The 16,135-nt window shown below is 45.4% G+C and overlaps 1 protein-coding gene across 19 annotated transcripts in view; it reads left to right on the plus strand.

The window, feature by feature from the left end:
- Positions 1-16,135, plus strand: part of CELF2 (CUGBP Elav-like family member 2) — a 672,363-nt gene that overhangs the window by 371,905 nt on the left and 284,323 nt on the right. Inside the window, exon 1 of one of the 19 annotated variants that reach the window (XM_061638336.1) lies at positions 11,532-11,786. The exons of the other annotated variants lie outside the window; for them this stretch is intronic. The gene's annotated coding sequence lies outside the window, so the exon portion shown is untranslated. Of the gene's footprint in view, positions 1-11,531; positions 11,787-16,135 lie in introns of those variants that run through there. 19 annotated transcript variants of the gene reach the window in all.

The raw sequence follows: 16,135 nt of genomic DNA on the forward strand, positions 1-16,135 counted from the left end.
TAAGGCACCTGTTTTGCATCCAAAACCTCCCAGGTTCAATCCCTGGCATCTCCAGGAAGGGCCAGGAAAGACTTCTGCCTGAAACCCTAGAGAGGTGCTGCTAGCCAGTGTGGATAATACTGAACTAGATGGAGCAATACTAAAGTAGATGTCAAACCTTTCCTGGGAAATACTATGTAAGCTAACAGGTTGAATATACGTGTCTGTTGTAAAGGATGGAATCCCATAATTAATCTGTAGGCCGTTTGGTTTTGTTGTTGTTGCTGTGGTGGTGGTGGTTTTGAGACTCAAATTAGTTTTAATAAAGTTTAATTCCAAATCACGGCTGTATGCAAAATAGATTATTATGTGTGTTTGCAATGCTATACACCCTCTTATAAAAGCGTCATGCAGATTGTGTTAGAGCTATCTTGGGATGTAGAACATATGCTCAATCTCAGCTGTCCAACTGGGGGGTTGGATTTTTATTTTTTAGTATTTTTGTCAGTAAAAATGAAACAGCTACTTGGAGGGAGATGGGGAGTTTGCACAAGGCTGTGTCATCTCTGTAAATCTAGTCTAATTCCATCACTCCCTCCCATCAGGGGAAAAAATGCATTTGGCGTCAAGCAGACAAGCAAGTTATCATTGCTATAAATATTCTCGCTGGTTCATTTCCCAAGGTTTAGAATATTATTTGCATGTCAAAAATGATGCCTCATCCTTATGATTCTGCAGGAAGAGATCTAATTTTGCGTCTCAGGATGCCCCTTAAAGATTTGTTTTTCATGAAGTGTAAAACTCAATTTGTAGTTTTGTGTATAAAACATGACTTTCTGGCAGATTAGCTTGCTGCGGAGTTTGCGCGTGCCTTGACAGTGTGCTGAAAAAATATTAACATTGAAAGCGGCATTAATGGGATTTTTTTAAACAAAACAAAACGGGAGAATGACTATTCCATTGGAAGCCTGGGCAGAGAGGAAGAAGACACTCCCAGGTTTGTGCCCTGGTCTAAGGTAAACAGGCGGAAGGCAGGTAGACAGACCAACAGATGAGTGGTCCCATAAGAGGCAGGAGGGGGATTAGATGGACATTCTCATGTTCAGAGAATTTCTGAGGGGGTGAATGCCATGCAGCTGATGCATGTCAGAAGGTGATAGGCTGTGGCTCAGTGGTGGAGCACATTGTTTGCATGCAACAGGTCCCCGGTTCGATCCGCACATCTCCAGGTAGGGCTGGGAATGCCTCCTGTGTGAAATCCTGAAGAGCCACTGCCTGCCTGTGTCAACGATACCGAGCCAGATGTTCTGACTTGATCTGAGGCAGCTTCCTTTGTTTCTATGACTCTTAGGCCACATTCACACCATACATTTATTCCACTATTATTCCGCTTGAAACCGTCATGGCTCCTCCCAAATAATCCCAGGAAGAGTAGTTTGTGAAGGGTGCTGAGAGTTGTGAGGAGACCCGCTTCTCCTTACAGAGGTACAATTTGTGGTAGTGGTTTAACTGTCATTTCCCCTTCCCAGAGAACTCTGGGAATTGTAGCTCTGTGAGGGGGACTGGAGTCTCCTCACAGCTCTCAGCTGTAGTTTAAAGTGGAATAAATGTATGGTGTGAAGGTAGCCTTATATGTGTAGCAGTTTTCCATGAAGGGGTGGGATTGGGCCACTGCATCTAGGGGTCGCCTGAAGCCTCCCAGCTATACCTCAGCACTACAGAGGGATATCCTGGGCAGCTTAGTGAGAGTTGGTTCAGCAGAGGGAGAACAGTGGATAGGGGGAACCGTTTAGAAGCCAGGAGCCCAGGACTGACTCAGTACCAGAGCAGATGTGTGGCCCAGGTTCAGCGATTAGGAGGATCCTAGAGATCTGCCCCTCACTCTCCCCCCCCATTGTGGACGAGTTCCTCCCTTTTCAGTGCAGTAGTGGTGCAGTAGTGCAGTAGTGCATCGTCAGTGAAGTTAATGCTAGCAAGGGCTATCGTTACAGTTTGCCAATTAGCTTCAACATAGGAAGCTGCCTTATACCAAGTCAGGCCACTGGTCTACCAAGCTCAGTATTCTGCTTCTAATTTCTCCAGTCTTCAATTCTGTTCTCTACATTTCTGCAGCAATTAGCAAACACCTTTTAAAGAATCCTCATGAAAATTCTTCACACCATTTCAGTGTGCATTTCTCCTAAGAAACACAATTTGCTAGGCAGCTTTGCCTAATGTGCACATTTCTGCAAGCAATTTCTCCTGTTATAACCCATTATTGTATGTTATTTTCACTAATATATTCATTTTTATGCACACTTTCCCCAATCCATGCATTTCTCTAAACATTCTTTGGTTGGAGAACTGCATTGCAGAATTCAGGTGTGTGTGAATTTCGAAGGATGGCTGTGTTTCGGTTCTCATATTGTTTCGGAAAGTGCAGCTTTGATAGATTTAGCTTTAAATATGAACTGAATCAAATTTCTCCCCCATCCCAAGCTATGGCCCATCCCATTAAAAACTAACCATCGCGAGTGTTAGCGTTTGTGCAGACATGTCATAGCAGTGTGGTTAATGCTGCATACAAACCCATAGGCCACTCCTGATCCCTTAACTACATTTTCAAAATACGGAGATGCTACATCGGTACAGGACAACAGCAGGCGAAAGACCCGTCTTCAGCACTGTGTTATATACTCAAGGGAGGGCCTGAAGGGGATGTGAGGACAGGGGAGTCATAAAGCACAAGAGAGTGTCCCTTTTTTTCATACACAAAATGCTGACATTCGAAGGACGTTTTTGATGTGGTATTGGTAGTGTCAATTAATCCCACGATGTGGCAAATGTATGATGTGTGACAAGTGCATAATTGTATTTTCTGCCAGAGTAATAACAGAATATGATCTGTTTTGTAATTATTCAAGTTACATGTTCACTCAACTGATCTGTGGTTGTTGGGTTTTTAAAGTACATTTTCCCCCAGAATAATTTATCTGCTTTTTGTCCTGCACCACCCAGTTAGCTATCAGTTAGAGGAGATTTGGCCCTCCAGATATTGCTGGACTCCAGCTCCCAACATCCCTAACCATTGGGAGTGCTGGCTGGGAGTGTTGGGAGTTGGATTCTAACAACATCTGAGGGAACCACACATCCCCCATTTACACTTTCTTTCTTTCTTTCTTTCTTTGCCTTAAGGTTGAGCTTTTACCCCATAGCAGATTTATGCACTTTTTAATCGCCAGCAAATCATCACCTTGTTTTCTTTTCCCCCCAGATATGCTGCATTTAACAAACACTGCTTTGGCTGCACATTATTCTAGGACAAAATATTGCAAGTGCTGTGAGTTTATTTAGAGGGGTTGGTTTCTTAAAACAAACCAACAACAACAAAAACATGAAAACAAATCCATACCCAGATTTTGTCGACGTAATTCTGCAAGCGAGCCCAAAGGCAGCTTCTGTTTCTGTAAATACATTTTTATTGTGTGGTTACTATCACTGTGATTACCAGGATGGCTGTAGTTATTGGAACTAGCAAGAGAGATGGGTTGTGGGGAGGTGGAGCTTGACAAACACATGTTCCCAAAGCAAACCTTTTCCGAGGTATGGGGAGATGAATTTAAGAGAGAATTGGCAAAGATCCCTCGTACACCTAACCAATACTTTACTGTAACACAGTGGTGAGGAACCTCTGAACCCCAGGCCAGTCTTAGTCCACGAGGTTGTCCAGTTTGGCCCATGAGGCCCCAGAGCCAGCAGTCTCCACTGCCACTGGGACAGGGCTATGTGGGCCAGGCACACCAGTGGAGCCAATCCAGCACTCCTGGTGGTGTCCCTACCCAGTCCCAACCTCACTGCAGCCCTGCCCCAGCCCCATCCAGGTAAGATGCAGCATTGCACATGTCAGGAGGGTGGCTCTGTGGCTCCACCCCACCACACAGGCCTCTGCTCGCTGCTGGTGGCTGTGTATGCAACAGAATCACCTAGGCGTTATCCGAAATGCAGCATTACCACACACTGGGCAGAGTTTCCTGTTATGGTGGTGTTTCAAGTACCCTGTGGAGAACAGAGATAAGAAAAAGAATAGACCTCTGGAAGATGAAAATTTGGGATATAATGATTATGAATAAAACAAAGGGATTTAAACAGTTACGGGAGAGAAGGATCTTTAGGGGGGAAATTGGTTACATTTTAGTTGCACTGGAATCAATACAAAATAAATGAAGCAGCAATTGTGGATGTATTAAGTATGTTTTAATTAACTGGATGTTATATATGGTTATTTCATATTATGGAACTGGAAAAATTAATAGGACAAGTCACACACACTCACACAACGAATTACCCACAATCCAGTTTATATCTGCTGCTGGTAGATGCTTTTTTTCTTTTTCTTTTAAACCTGTCCAGTGACAAGTTTAAACTGAGCCACAGATTTTTTCAGAGATGTAATCTCCATGTCACTCTCAGAGGGAGGGTGTAAACATTTCTGAAACTGCTTCTGGGTCATTTATCATGCATAGCGACTTTGTATCCCTGTGGTTCAAAGTACGATTTGAAGATTGTCCTCCAACTCATGGAGGGTGATCAGAATAGCAAGGGGAGGAGAAAGCTAGTGGACTTGGTCTTGGGGGCGAGGACCTCATGAATGTCTAGTTAACATTTACATAGAACACCTGAAGACACTATGGGATTGCAAGATGTGTTTGTTTATTTCCAGTGTTTATAGATCACTTTTCCCCATAAATGGTCTCAAAGTAGTTTACTGAATAATCAATAAAACAATGCAATGCTCAAATAATATGGTGTTTAAAACAAAAAAAAACCAGATAAAAAAACTGTAACATAGGTGTAATACAACTTACATAAAATGCCTGCTGGAACTTTGTCAAGTGCCTGAAATTCAACAAGGAGGTGGGCTGTCTGATCTCAGCCAGGAGGAAGTTCCACAGAATCTAGCCACCGTCCTGAATGAATGGCTCCTGGTGGATATAAGCCATACATCTGTGCCATGGGGGGGCCACTAACTAGGGTTGCCAGGTTCATGGCTTGAGACTGATCCTGTATCTTTAGGAGAAGAGAAAGTCAGCCAAGTGCAGGTGTTCTTGCAACATCGTAATGGGAAAAACCACAAGGTGGAATTCTCCCTTCCCCCTGCACAGCTTTGAAAGATACAGAAGATGTCTTGGAGGCCGGGCCTGGCAACCAAGAGGTCTTCTGTATCTTTAAAGTTCTCCAGGGGGAAGGGAGAATTCCACCTTGTGTTTTTTCCCATTACAGGGTTGCAAGAACACCTACACTTGGCTGACTTTCTCTTCTCCTAAAGATACAGGATCAGTCTCAGGCCATGAACCTGGCAACCCTACCGCTAACAGAGATTCCCCCACCCTTCCCCAACCTGGTGCTTTCCAGATGTTTTGCACTACAACTCCTATCAGGACTAGTACCCAGTTCAGCATACTGTCTAGTGCCAATGGGAACTGTAGTCCAAAACATCCAGAAGGCACCAAATTGGAAAAGGCTGAGACAGAGCCTTCTTGGTGGTGGTGCTCAAGCTATAGCATTCTTTGTCCTGGAAGTGGGGGAGTGCCCCTGACTTCCTCCCTTGTTGCTTTTAGGCATCAGGTAAAAACTCTGTGGTGTGAGAAGGGCCATAGACTCCAGCCATGCCTACAGAACCTCTCTACTGGAGAGGAAATGAAGCAACCCCCTAACCATATAAAGGAGGGGCGGGAAAAGCTAGGTACGGCACAGCTCTGTTGGAATGAATGGCATTTTCAGCAGTTGTGCTCCAGTAATTAAATTCCAGCAAACAGATGAGCAAACAATCTCCAGGGGTAATGAGGCTCAGTCAATGAACCACAAGTGTTCACAAGTACTAACAATAAGAACAAAATACAATTGAAACCACCACCTGTGTGTTAACAGGAAACACAAGAACCGATAAGAGCCAATTGTGTTTACCTTTTATATATTATCTAAATTTAGAATCCAGTCTCTTCATCGCATTAGGGTATTAAGCTCTCTTGATGGGGGTTGAGGGGAGGGATGCAAACCAAAAATGTGATGTGTTTTTAATATATATATTTATATATAAATTATGTATAACCTCTTGAAGTTGCATCGTAATTCCTCTCTTTCTCTGCTTTTCCTCAGGCAAATAAGCACTGCAGTTTTCTTGTCCATTAATCTGAGCAAGAGAAAACAGAAGCCCTGTTCTTACATGATCTCCTGTGGCGAACTCATTTGTGGGGTAGATGAATGGGCAGGCACCTTCACTCCAAAAAAGCACATACCACAGATTAGGCATGGGGGAGGAATCTGTTTTAAATTGATTTGTACATGGAATTTGGTGGCTGTGACCCAATCGAGATTTGCTCAGATCATACCACCTCTTGCATCGAGCACTTACTTATGTCTGAGCGTCTCATGCATTGTTGGGTTGGTTTTTTTAAAAAAGCCTAATTACATGCAAAATTATATGCAAAGTGTGTAATACATAAAAAGAGTTAAGCCTCATGCTGTACCATATTTATGCAACTTAATTTTATGTGAGGGATGGACTGAATTCTGTGACGGAATGGAGAGAGGTCAGGAGGGCCTTCTATATAAGTGGCACTGCTGTGAGCCAACCTCAGATATTGTTGCCCACAGGGTGGCCTTTCCTGGATTTTGGACAGGCTACTCAAACAACCTAGCAGGACCAGTGGCAGCATCTGGCATCATGGGAATCCATGGGGGAAGGCAAGGGAGGCAGTTGCTCCCTGCCCCCCAAAAAGAGACACAATCACCACATTCCCTGCTCTCTTTAAAAGAAAGAAAGAAAAGCAAATCTCTAGTTCAGCCTTTCCCAACCTTTGGGTCCCCAGATGTTGCTAGACTACAATTCTCATCATTCTTGACCATTGGCCATGCTGTTTGGGGCTGTGGTTCAGCAACATCTGGGGACCCAAAAGTTGGGAAAGGCTGCTCTAGACCTTGTAGAACCCAAGATATGAGGCAAAATGTGCAGGCACTATTCTGCTCCTTTGTTTTCTGAAGGTCTGAAGGGGATTTCTTGAAGTTCTTTTCCCCGACTATGTCCACCTGAAGTTCAGTTACATGGGAACATCAGAAGCCCACTGGTCAGACCACTGGTCCAACTTGTTCAACATTGATTGGCAGTGGCTGTCTAGGCTTTCAGGCAGGGGACATTCAGAGCCCTACCTGGAGATGCCCAGGATTGAACCTGGCACCTTCTGCATGCAAAGCAGGTGCTCTACTGCCTGGACATCCTTACAGCGAGTGGGTGCATCCACCCATGCCTGAAGACCTTGAAAGTGGAGCTGATGTGAATGCTCCAAACTTGAATGCATGAAGCAGGCTAATGATAGCTATGGTTTGGGAAGCAAATATTGATTGATTGATTGATTGATTGATTGATTGATTGATTGCATTTATACCCCACTCTTCAGGCAAAAAGGTTCCTAGAGTGGCTTACATACGATCAATTAAAACAAGACAGTCCCTGTCTACAGGGTTACAATCTAAATAACATGAGACGCAAGGGGAAAGGGGCAGGGAGGGAAGAGGAAAAAAGCAAACTCATGTACCCATTCTTAAATTGTAGTTCTTGTCATAACCAGCTGTCATAGAAACTTCTCAGTGGCAAGAGGTGCCTGGTGGAGCTGGTCTTCCAGCAGAGTTGATGGATATCTCCTTGGGTGCTTTTTCCCTCCTTGTGCCGTCATCAAACTCTCCCTCTCTCAGGATTCCGATGAGGTCTCTCTTTCTCTCTCTCTCTCTCTCTCTCTCCTCCCCTCTTCCTGGAGTCGATTTGCTTTTGATATGATCCTTTGGGGCCCATAGCCCGCTTGCTATTATCATTTTATGTGGCTTTGTAATGATTGTTGCCTTTGTTGACAATTTAGGATAATGATGGAAAAACACAATAATTGCTGATATACATCTTGTTTTAAAGCAATTTCCTGTGGGTGAGATCAACTTGTATTAAAATTTATAGTCTTGAGGTAATAAATTAAATTCCTTATAGGTGTAATATCTTTTTTCTCCCCCCCCCCCGAAGCTGCCCTACAATAGAGTCATTGACAATTTGCTCTAATTAGCCCAACGCCTGGTACGGTTGCTATAGTTACCTTTATAAGAAGCACCAATATTAAACCATGGTTTAGAGAGGCTTATTAATACAACATGCACTAAAACCAATGGCTGTCAGAACTGGCTCCTAAATGGCTGAGGGTGGAACATGATAAAGGCAGTCTTTAGGAAGCAAGAGCAAATCTTCTACATCACTGTTCTTCAGCTTGGGTCTCCAGATGTTCTTGTAGTACAACTCCCATCATCCCTAGCTATCTTAGCCACTGGTCAAGGAATCATGGGACTTGTAGTCCAACAACATCTGGGGACCCCACATTCAAGAACACTGTTCTAGATGCTCAGACCAACCAGCAAACCTGACCCAGAAAACTTTAATGTGGGTTAGGAACAGATCCACCTTGCTGTTTCCATGTCAATTGGCTGGCGTGGCTTGGCTGTCTACGGTTCCATCTTGTTGGTTTGTGGTGTCAAATGGACTGAATCCCCCTGACATCTCTCAGGTCAGGGGTCACCAACCTTTCCCAGCCAATTGGGCAGTTTTGGAATTTTGAGAAAGTGCCGGGAGGGCACCAGTCAGAAGATGGCTGATGTGGGGGTGTGGCATAGCACAAAATGGCTGTCAAGGGGGTGTGGCATAAGGGCTGCCACATTTAAAAGAGCAGAAGAAGAGACCGAGCCACAAAATGGTATAGGCATATCCCTCCCCCAACAGCCACCCCATCAATGGCGGGAGGCACCCGCATCAGCTGCCACCACACTTGCTCACAGTGAAAAGGTCCTTGCTCCTCTCCTCTGTTTGGAAGAGATGGGAGGGTGGGTGTCCAATCCTGGCATCCAATGAAACGTGGCCATGTTTAAGGGGGAGGTGTCAGTGTAGAAAAGTCCGAGCCGGTGCAAAGAGGAACTGAGCAGGAAGAGGCAACAGTCTCATGTATTGTGGATTTTTTTAGGGGTTATTTCCTGAGACCTTTTGTGGACATCATAGGAAGTACTGCCAGCCATACTGGCACCCACAGGCAGCACAGTGGCAACCCCTGCCTCAGACCATCAGTTCAAGAACCTTTGTGAGATTAAGCTCTGACACCTGACCTGATCTTGAGAAGCTCATACGTGAGCATGACATGAGATTTGCGTGGTGTTTGGAACGACTGTGGGCAGCGGCACAGATGCCAGACATGAGTACATGTTTACACCCGCTCCAAGAGACTGATGGGTGAAGGCATACAATTCACACAACCCTGTGGAACCCCAGTCTCCTCCGCACAGGTTTTGCTGGGTTCACATATGTGCACTGACCTCCAGCAATGCTTCATGCACAATTCTGCCCCTTTTCTTCCTTTTGCCCCATTGGGACATCTGGAACACTTCCATGATCCTCAGTGCTACATCTGTGCATCTTATAACTGCTTTTGTTTGCTGCCCTGGGCTCCTGCTAGGAGGAAGGGTGGGATATAAATTAAATAATAAATAACTCACTAACTCGACACAGTCTATGTATGCCAATCCCCCAGGGCAGAGATGGGCAGACTTAGAGCTTGCGGGACCTACTTTTTATTTATTTATTTAATTAATTTAATTTCTATACCGCCCAAAGCCAAAAGGCTCTCTGGGCGGTGTACATAAGAGTAAAACAGCAACATAAAATACAAAAACATAGAAATAAATAGCAAACTCAACAGAACAAATAATTAAATAGCATTAAAATACAATAAAATACAATTAAAGTGTAGTTAAAACAAGCAACGACTCACATACATACACACACCAATCTCATTCACACCACACAGCATACATCCGGCGACAATGTCCCACGCCGAAGACTCTCCTCGCGCAGTGCAGCGGCAACGATGAAATAAGCTGGGACCTGGTCCTGCAGGGCGTGGCAGCTGTTAATAGCAGCAGTCCAGCAGGAAGGGTGGTGGTGGTGACAGCCAGGGGAAGCAGCACAGCAGCAGCAGATGACATGGGGCTCTCCTTCCCTGGCAGCGCAATGTTCCTCTTCCTGCAGGCAGAAGGTCTCCTTAGTTATCAGTTCTTAGTTATCAGAACACTAAGGTCTGTCACCTTGAGCCAGATGCAAAATAGGCAGTGGACCCAGGTGCAAAATGGTGGCTCAGTGGGGTGGAGCCAATTACCTACTGCACCCCAGACGCTGTATAGTGGGATAAGCTCTACATACCAGCAGAAACCCGCAGATGAGTTGCTACAGATCAGGGACTCTCACAAAACCTGGCAGAGCTGCACAAAAAACGAATCAAAGGCAATGAATTAATACACATATTCACAGACAGAAAACTCTGAGGCTGAGAGATAAGCAATTATAATAATAATAATAATAATAAAATTTTATTTCTAGGCCGCCTATCTGGCCGAATTAACGGCCACTCTAGGTGGCGTACATAGACTAAAATATAACATAGAGTAAAATATAACATATAATACAAAACAACAATAAGTATACTCAATCCAAACCTACCCCCATCATACAAAAATTTAAACTAACAAAAGGCCAATTTTCCTTGCTGTAGTTAAAACTGTTGGCAGTCGGCCATTCTTGCCAAAGTCCTGCAGATCTCTCAGAGATCTACCAAGGGATCTGAGCCTGTCTTCCAGTTGTCGGGGAGGAGTGGGGCTCTCTCTCCCATTTTTGTTGCAAAGACCAAGGGATGAAAGATGGTTAAGTTCCAGCACATAGCTGGTGGTCTGTGTATAGCAGGAGTGAAAAATCCTGCACTCTCCCTGGCTCTCAAGACTCACCCCAGGCTAGACCTCCTCCTCAGCCACACCACCTATTGACTCTGCTTGGAGTCCTTTTGCCCTCTGATAATCCCTCTTGCTGACCTGGTGAGAGGATAGTGAGGGGTGTGTGTAGCACGCTGTACAAAGGTAAAAATTATATTCATTGCTCTCCCCATTTTTGCCTCCGATGTTGCCCACCACTGACATGTGTGGCCCCCAAAGGTTGCCCAGAAAGGATTGCAGCCCTCAGGCTTGTATATACAGCTAGGTGAGCCACAACTCGTCCAGGCTATACTCCGTTGCGGAACGGAAAGAGGCAGCCCTTCTTTGTGCATGGAGTCCTCGTTGCATGCTCAAGTGGCCAGCCTGGGGTGCCTGTGCTGATGTTGAAAGCCCCCAGATTTCAGCAGAGTGCCTGAAAGATCCAAGGACTAGAGACTGAGCTAATGGCTGTTTCAAATTAAATATGACACTTTCAGATCATAGTCATGGGGGTGAATTTTGAGCTTGCTAAATGAGGGAAGGGACCTTTGCACATGGTGGCGCAGAGAACATCTCCTAAGGCTATGGTGGTGCTCCTTCCCCCCCCTCCTCTTATATACCTTTTGTGATGGCAGTTTTAAAATAATTAAAAGGCCTGGGAAAATATCAAGAGTCTGCTGTTTATACATTTGATGCCATTTCCAAACAACTGGTGCTTAGGCCTAAGAATCTGAGCATTTCTTCTTGCCTTGTAGGAAGAAGAACCCAAATTAAAAACCATGGCCTGCCAATAGCAACAGAAGAGTCCTTATGGGTTTTATGTGGGGCTTATGTCGTTCCCAACCAGACAGTGCTGATGAGTCGGCATCTGGGAAACCGTCTAACAGCAAGCAACTCCTTTTGATATTGTTGTGTGAAACTGAGGTTTGGGTTAAAAAGAACTGCAGTGTTAAACCAAAGCAGATCTTTTAAGCAAGAGAAGGAAGGGAGAAATCACCTTCTGTTTAAAGGTTAACACAATCTAAATGTAGTTCATAGAGTGTTGGAAATATCACCCATAAAGGAACGAAAATAAAATATATTTTTATAAGAGAGAGAGAGAGAACAACCCCAGAAATTCAATTGTGAAGAAGAAGAAAAGGCGAGTTGATGCATGAAGAATTTGAGCGATGACACCAAGATCAATGGCTGTATTTTCATTCAGTCAAGCATGAGAGTCTCGGATAAGGGCAGTTAGTCCATGAAATACTGACTGGCATTTCTCTTTTACTGTTGGCATTTGGTCTCCAATATTGATCTCCACTGTCACTTGCCAACAAAGGACAATGAGGCTGGGGTTTTCTGCATTGTGTGGGTGCTTATATAGTGCCACTTTTGACGGCTCATAAAAAAATAGTCAAATGGTGGAAGGCCTTAAGGAGTTAATGCTGGCAGTCTGTCCTCTCCCTTTTGGTTTGATTGCATCTTGTATATTGCTGAGAGCAATTATAATCTTCTGCCATTCAGCCAGAAAACAGATAACCCACTGCAGCCTGAAGAGGCTCTTTCTTTCTTTCTTTTTTTAAAAAAATCCCGCAATTTGACCGTCAATGAGCTGTGCTTTGCTGTCTTTCTCTGCAGCATCTGCACATTGCATTTTTGTCAATCCAGGCTCTTGTGCAATTGAGGTTAGAGTAAGGCAAAAAGTCCAGGCCTGCAGCAGGAGAGAAGGCAAAAGCAGTCTGTATACAAGTGGAACAAGTCTCAGACCAAGATGCAAGGCTGATCTGAAAGCTTTTAATAAGCAGCAGAGACTGGTGACAGTGATGTCAGTGGGGCAGTGAATCCGCTCTGGGTTTTAGTCCTGTCAGTCTCTGCTGGCTGCACTCAGATGATATATGGTGCTGTAAAACAATTAGCTGGCAGCTGCCTGCTCAGGGGCTTGGTTGTAAAGCAGATAAGCAAGGGAGAGGCTCAAGAGGTCTCAATGAACGTACCAGGTCGTCTTCCAAAAGGCAAAGTCAGTGAACAAAGCAAGGTCTGATATTCTAACAAAGGTAATCTGGGTTTCAAGGCACGGCTGGCGAGGGTCTGACGCTGGCATCTTGATGATGCTTCCAGCAAAGGGCAAATGGTGTTTTACTGCCTTTTAAGCTCCTCTCCCTGGTTCAGGTGCTAGCAGTCAGCCCTCTGGGAGCTTGTAGCCTTAAACGGCCGGAACACCTGCGTTGCTCTGCTACTTGCAGGTGTCTTTGCTCTGCAGGGAGTGGAGGGGCCTCCTGTTCACTCCCTGAGTCTGACTGAAGGCCCCCAGCTGTATCCTGAACATCTTCCAGTGGTGGGGGGTCTGGAGCTGCTTCCAGGGTGGGTCTGCTTGTTCCCTCTGCTGGGTCTGCTGTGCCAATCCCCTGCTCCTCCTCCTCCAAGGACTCATCCGATGGAGGCATGACAAGTCCAAACTTTCAAGAAGCTGCCCAAAGTGCTGAAATCTGTTCCCACAAGAGGTTCAGCACCTTGGACATCTCCTTGACAGTTTGGCCTAAAACTTGGAGCGGATTCATGGCCCCACTAACATTAGAGCCACCAGTCTCCACGGTTAAGGATCAGGGAGCAGCAGCACCTAGATGTGTAGGAAGCTCCCTTATATTGAGCATTGGTCCACCTAGCTCAGTATTGTCTACACTGAATGGCAGCTAGGGATGTAAGAAGGAATTATTTTCCATTCCACCCTGTGTTTGTTGGATGCAACACTGTTTCCATTCCTCTGCACTTCGTCTTCTGCCAAAAACTACATGATTCATCTCGCTGTCCACTGTGATGAAATTACATAGCTTACATAATTTACTAAATTAATTCAGGAACTTAATGTAAATGATGTTGTCATTACATTATTCCATCCCATTCATTTCAGTGCAAAAGAAGCACAGGGCAAACGGGGGGGGGGGGACTGCAATCAGTTACTTATTTGCGGACTGAATAGCAAACGCCAAGCAACCTTCTCCACATTCTACCTGACCTGCTCTGATGAGTGGTGCACATCACACTCGGTTGATCATTCAGCCACACATTACAAGCCAGGGAAATCTATATCCTGAGCTAATTATAAACTTTGGTGGCATGCCTAGGTCACAGTGGAACATCTCAAGAAAAAGGTGTCAAACGGTTTTCAGGGGTAGGTGAAAGTGCCTCCCCAACCCTTCCTCCCACTTCATAATTAGGCAAACTTTAATTGGGTTAGAACAGGGTTGGGGAAATGTTTTCAGGCCAAGGGCCACATTCCCTTCTCGGCAAACTTTTGGGGGCCATATACCAGTGGCGGGCAGGGCCAGCAGCGAAAGTGGGTGGAGTGAACAATATGAATTTTCTCTTTGTACAGTAGGCTTGTTTCTAGACACACCCACACATTCCTCTTGCTCTCCTCCATCTAAGGAAGCAAGAGGCCTTATCAGAGTTCAAGGCCACATTCCAGCCAGGTGAGAACACTAAAAGAGAGCACCAAACATGGGAGGTGAGGGGTGTGGCCTGGAGAGAGTTCTGAGGGCCAGATAAAGAGGTCTGGAGGGCCACATTCAGCCCTCAGGCCAGAGGTTCCCCATCCCTGGGTTAGAAAACAGTGTTGCAAACCAACCTGGAGATCCTATTGACTAAACCACCTTGTGGTGACTGGGCAGAGCGATCCAACTCAGGAGAAGCCGGCATAAGTGGTGCCTACGAAGGAGAATCCACGGTAAAGTTCTGCTGCATCCAGTTGCCATTCAGGAGGCTCCAGGTTGGCTGAAAGCTGGCTCAGCTATGCGCAGGGACCAGAAAGTAAAAGCCTGCTCTCCTAAATACCCCTACCGGGGAGTAAGCCCTCTCCCTTGCTGTCTATTGTATTTATTTTCTTAGACTGGCCTTTTTCCTGGTATACTTTTTGCCTGAATTAGGACCTGCAGGAGCACTCTGAACACGAGTTGGATGTGTCCTAAGTCCCCTCACCTCGGCCCCTCCCCTGATGCCCCCAGAACGCCCTTTTCTCAGGCCAGCTTACACTGGCTTCACTTACACCAGTCTCGGCTGGGCCAGCTGAACCCCAGCTGAGCTGTGCTGAGGGACTTATGCCAGCATAGTCTGGCTGCACCAGGACCCAGCTGGCTCAGCTGAAGATCCACCACATCGAACTCCTCTCAGCTTGGTGTAAATGCGAGTTGGATTGCACCCTAAGTTAACTTAAAGGAATGATGCTTTAAATGGATGCATATTTTCAGGAGGGTTTGGGTTCTTAGTCACAGGGCTAGAAACATGTTCTTGAAATAGAAGAATGAGGAAAACATAAGCTCAGATTCTCGGGAGTAAGAAGTTTGAAAACCACTTTGCCATGGTGGTATATTCTGTTAAGAGCCTTTGGACTGTGATGGAATGTTTTTAGGGGAACATGGAAGGTCCTGATGTATTTGAAATACATTGAATGAGGCTGGGTGAAACTGTATATAATCTGTGAATGATCAGAGTGTGTGTGCCTCTGAAAACGGGTTGAGTGCAAAGTCTGTCAAGTGCACTTGAATAGGCCATGAGACAATCTTTTGAGTGTCAGGAGCTGTTGGGGCTCAAACCATGAGCGTCTGGGTCTGGGAGAAGCTACCTCGTGTGGTGGCAAGCCACTAAACTGCACATTGTGGTTTCTGCCTAAGCAGCTCAGTACCTTCAGTCTAGGGTTGCCAGGTTCATGGCCTGAGACTGATCTTGTATCTTTAGGAGAAGAGAAAGTCAGCCAAGTGCAGGTGTTCATGCAACACTCTAATGAGAAAACCACAAGGTGGAATTCTCCCTTCCCCCTGGACAACTTTTAAAGATACAGAAGACCTCTTGGTTGCCTGGCCCTGCCTCCAAGAGGTCTTCTGTATCTTTAAAAGTTGTGCAGGGGGAAGGGAGAATTCCACCTTGTGGTTTTTCCTATTACAGTGTTGCAAGAACACCTGCACTTGGCTGACTTTCTCTTCTCCTAAAGATACAGGATCAGTCTCAGGCCATGAACTTGGCAACCCTACTTCAGTCTGACCCTGCCCATCCATTGGATTCTTCTAGACAGGAAGGAATGAAGGAGGCCTTCCTGTTTCAGTTTATGCCTTCCTTGCACAACAATGTCCTCCTGAGTTCTGGTGGGTTTCTGTGTCCTTCTGTTGTCCTTTGGTCCTTACTTCTGGCTTGATCCTCAATCCTGCCTCCTGAGTTGTCCTTTCGTTCTGACTTTTGGCTGTGTCCCACGGCTCCTGGCTTCCCAGATGACCTCAGAGATTAAGGAGGGAGAGGTTCTGTTAAGGCTGTACACCTTGCAAATGATTTTTGTTAGGTTGCATCAGCCACAATCTCTGAATGCCACAAGTAATGGTGTATGTGTTTC

This window comes from Rhineura floridana, chromosome 8 (assembly GCF_030035675.1).
Source record: "Rhineura floridana isolate rRhiFlo1 chromosome 8, rRhiFlo1.hap2, whole genome shotgun sequence".
Classification (NCBI taxonomy): domain Eukaryota; kingdom Metazoa; phylum Chordata; class Lepidosauria; order Squamata; family Rhineuridae; genus Rhineura; species Rhineura floridana.